Here is a 5,193-nt window from a genome sequence, read left to right on the forward strand (position 1 = left end):
ACCCCTGGTGTTCTGACTCTTCCACTGACTTCTATTTTCCCAAGTTTCAATTTCTGTTGTTTATATAATATAATTATAGTGTTCAAAAATGAGCATGATTCTTTTTCTACAATACTTCAAAGCCAAGATGAAATAAGTGTGGTTGAAGTAGGAGGAAAAAAAAAAAGACATATAAGCTAAGAAGGATTGACATATGGTGACATAATGATGATACATGATGAGAACCTCCCTGGTGATATGAGAGATAACATTTCAAACGTTAAAGTGGACGAGAAACAATAGATCTTGCTCATTGTGGACATTGATCCGGAGACTGTTTCAAAGCTACTGAATTATCTGCATGTGGGTAGGAGCTCAACAGGTTTGTACTGAAGAGATGCTGCATTGACCAGTGGGATTTTTAGAACATCATGATCATGGACTCCTACGCTTGAAATACACACACAGATGTATACACATGTACATATAGGAGAGATCAGGAAATAGTACCCCCTTAGGTCAGCATAGAGTAGTTTTAAACTAAAGATTTTTGGTATGCATCACATTTTTAAATTGATAGTGCTGAGAGATGAGTGCCATGCTTTAAGAATTTGTCTTTAGTGACTAACATAATATAATAAAAAATCATTATAAAAAAAAAAGAATTTGTCTTTAGCATCTTTGCTTTTAGATGAAAAGATAATTTATCTTTGAAAGAAGGAGAAAGATAAATTTACTTTAAGAGACAAATATATCCATGTGCATTTAAACATAATGAAATTGCAAAGCATAATAAACCCCTGTAATTCCTTTAGCCATATACAACAATGCATATTTACTCTAGGGAAATGGCCTTAACTTTATTCTTTATTGTGATTTGATTTGATTTGGCTCTTTACCTAACAGCATTAGACTTCAAAATCTTAGAGAAACACAACTGCATTATCGATTCAGATAAGGATTTAAGGAAATCACAAACTAATGCAAAAATATTAGGCAAAAATATATCTTGTACAACAAGCCAGAGAACAACACAGGAATTCAGAGCTACATCAGGAAGAAATTTAAATCCATTTACAGTACGATATGCACTAAATTAATTGAAATTATATTAACTTGAATGCTAGAGTTGACAGCAGACACAGGCAGTCAGATATATTTCTTTATGAATTCAAACTTAGAGAAAACCTCTCAGTTTCTGAGAGAAAAAAAAAGCAATTAAAACATTTAGTGATTATTTTCTCCTATAGCTACTGCTCTTTTCCCGAAAACAACCAAAACAGAGACAGAAAAGATACTAACAATAGGGAAGTTGATAGTCAAAGTTCAGTGCAAGAATTTTTCAAGGAAGTGTGGTCCTAATTTGAATTAACATCTAATTAGTTCATTTAATTACTCTGTGCCAAGAGTAATTGATTTTAGACCTAGAAACAGAAACACTTCTACTATGTGGGGAAAAAAAATCATTTTGTCCCTTTAAGTTGGAAGTGAGACAAAGGTTGCATCTAAAGAAATGTGCAACATGAGTGAGTTTTTATCTCCGATTTGAACTATTATTTCAACACGCCGCCCAATTATCACAACATTAAATACTAGTGTAATTTAGGCCTAACAGAAACAAACTTATACATTATCTATACAAAGCTGCCTCATGCACAGATTCAGTTAAGAATTTAGATCCTATCATTATAGCCACTTTTGAGTCATAACTAATCATATGTTATTATTTCTATGAAATACGTGTTTTATTTCTCTGGAGGCAAGATTTATTTTTAAATTTTAGAGCTTCCTCTTTGGAACTGTAAGCAGGAGAAAAGTCTTCCTGCTGCACTGGTCCCTACTTCTCTACATCGATCAAATTAGTGTCTGCTCCATTGAAGAATCGTTCCTTCCCGCCCTCATCCTGTCCTTAATTGCTTGATTTTGGAACGGGACACCTCATGTGTCATGAAACAGTTTCCTGGGGTGATTTTACTAAGGGATTCTGGGAACAGACAATGTTGAATTTTGGCAGGGCCGGGAGCTCCTCTTAAAGCATGGAAACCCGCAGTGGGCATCCACTCAGCGGGCAAAGTAATGCAAATGCTCACCGTGTATAGTTTCCAGCATCAGCTTCCCATAGCACAGTAGAAAAACTTTAATATCTACAGAAGCATACTTAATTTTCCCTCAGCACCTCGTTCAAATACATAGAGAATATTTTCTTGCTAAAAGGATCCCTTATTTTAAAATATGATGCATTAAATCCCATCATGTTTAGCGTGTGCTTCTAGAGTAGATCCCAGGTGTATTATTTATTACCTCATTTCACTCAGAGCAATGGCTTACTGTGAATTGAACTTTGTCCCACTGAAATCTCACAGGCAGAAAAATAAAATAGGAATTACCATATTACTTAGCAATGCCACATGGCATTCCTTCCAGCCTGCTGGGCAGTTTGTTTTGTAGTGTGTATTCTTTTGTGTTTGTGTGTGTGTGTGTGTGTGATTCTTAATGTCGCCTTTTGAAAAATGTTTCTGCTCATTATCAGATAATGCAAGTTAGTTGTAAAAATTTGGAACTGATAGAAAACTAGCCTTAACTCACATGCATACTGAATGTAATCGTGTGCATATATACATATTCTTTATTATTATATTTTAGGACAACAACGATACTGAAATTAAAATGTTTAATATTTCCTATTGCATCATGAATATCTCCCTATTTCATTAAATATTTTTAAATAAGAACTTCAAGTGCTGTGTAATATTTCGATATATAGATATATCATGATTCGTGTAATCAATTCTATATTGGAAAATAAAATTGTTTCCATTCATACAGTTTGTTATTATTATTGCAATTTTATTAATTTTATAATTCTTTTATGTGATACCAGAACAATCAAATTGCGTTTTTATAGCTTTCATTACAGCTGAAACATAATATGCAATTTATCTGAAATTCTATAGAACATAATTATGTCCATTCAGCTTTGTACATTTTTCTTCTGATCCTATCTTCCACCCCTCCCACATTTAAAACTTTCCATTATGCCCTCTGAACTTACTGCAAGATGACGTCTACCTTCAATCCCTTTTCTGAAGGTTCCTTTCATGCCTTTGTTATAACTGAGAAATGACTCTCCCTCCTGTAAAATACTCTTAATTATTTATCATCCAAAATCTCTTTTACCATTGAGTTTCAAGGTGGATGAGATCATTGTTCTTACTGCTTCCAGAATCTCCTCCCTTTATTCCTAGAAGGGTCCTCCTTATAGTAATTGTGAGCTGATCCCCAAATCACAGCTGCTCAATTTTTAATTTTAACATCTGTTTCACCATCATGACCTCCAACAGCCCTAACATAACTCTTGGTGATTTCTAACACCATATAGTGTTTTATAGACAGTTTATAGACAGTTTATATAGACATTTCCAATAATCTGAACAGCCAGGTCTTTTACTTCCTCTCTTCCAATGTATAGTCAAACGTGAAGAAATCAAAACGTGGAATTAGATTTTCTAGGTCCGAAACCCACCTCTACCATGACATAGCTGTGTGTCATTGAGCGGTTACTTAACCTCTACATGTCCCAATTCCCTTGGCTATATAGTAAATGCATCCAACTCGGTGTTGTTGTGAGGTGTGTGTGTGTGTGATTATTTATGCATATTCATAACACTAGTGTTACCCTGTATGTAGAAAATTAATAAAAGTATTACATTTAATAAAAATATTTTACATTTTGCTTTCCCAACCAAACCACATAAATCAGTGGCCATACTTGGTTGTTATTAATGATATTTTAACCCTCCAAAATGTCAATTTTAAGAATCCCACTCTCTAATCACCAAAAAGTTCCTTTTCCACTTATTGCCTAAAGTACTTACTCCACAGTTCTCTGTCCCCACTGGGATGTGTAAAGCCTTGAGTCTATTGCCTTGCTCTGTTACTCATCCCTTCCATGACCTAACTTCTCAACCTACTCATTTTAATTTCTCAGGGTCAGCAAAATCAATCTAGTTCTTTTTCCCTTCTTTTTTTTTTTTCCTTTCTAAAGTCGTCATACTCACCTAGAAAAATTCAAACCATAGTAACCGCAACTTTCAATGTCTTCTTCATTCATATGCAGCTGAATATAGGTGGGGAAACACACAACCACACTGCTGGATCTCACTCCAATCTCATGACCTCTAGTACCAAAAACTTTTTTCCCCCCTCAATCCTCATCTATTTCCTAAATCCATTCACTCTCCTAATTCCTTAAATCACTAATTCAAAACCCATGTCTCTTAAAGCATATAACAACTGCTCTACTACCACAGATTTTGATTTTCTCATCGGAGAATGTCAAAGCAATTAGGTAACTTTCCACAATTTCTCATCTCTATTTCCAAACAGCTCTTTGTATCTAAGCTCCCATGTTCCTCTCTCTTTCTGTAACTATGACTAAACTCTAAGCTCTATCTATGGCCACCATTGCATTATGGCTACTCGATCCCATCTCCTCTCAACTATCCATGGATATGTGCCCTCTATTTTCTTTGATCCCTTTTGTTTCACAATGTTGCCATCATTGAGTAAGCAAACATGCTATTATTTCTCCTATTAAAAGATACCTTGGTCAACTGTCTCTTTTCCATTAATAATCTTTCTCAGTTTCTCTCCCCAGAAAGATACATTATGAGTATTCTTGAGAGCACTATCTTTACTCATTCTCTCCATTTTTTTCTACCCCACCCTCTGTCTCTTCAACACATTCCACTGCTTAGGAACTTGATACCCAGGTATTTTCAGGGCTTCTGTCATCTTGTTTAGGTCTTAGCTCAAATGTAATCCTCTCAGTGATGCTTTTCCTAACCTTTCTCAACACTTCGTATTATTTTACTCAGTGGCACTTATCACTATTGGGAGAAGAAAACAAAACAAAACAAAACCTGTATATGTTACATAACATATAATATGGAGAGAGAGCATTTTCTGTTTTTTTGTCCTAAAACTACATGGACATACCACAAACACCTTTACATATAAATGGTAGACATTTAATAACTATGTGTTGTTGATTAATATAGAAATGAATATTGAAATATTATTTTTAAAAAAATAATCTTAATCAGTAAAAGAAACCAGGACATTATATGGTTGTACATGAAAACTACTTAAACATTATTATTTCACATATACTGCCATTTTTCATTTTTATAAAATATCAAATGATATTGCATG

Source organism: Ursus americanus, chromosome 15 (genome assembly GCF_024610735.1).
Source record: "Ursus americanus isolate L20-20 chromosome 15, mUrsAme1.1.p, whole genome shotgun sequence".
Taxonomy (NCBI): Eukaryota; Metazoa; Chordata; class Mammalia; order Carnivora; family Ursidae; genus Ursus; species Ursus americanus.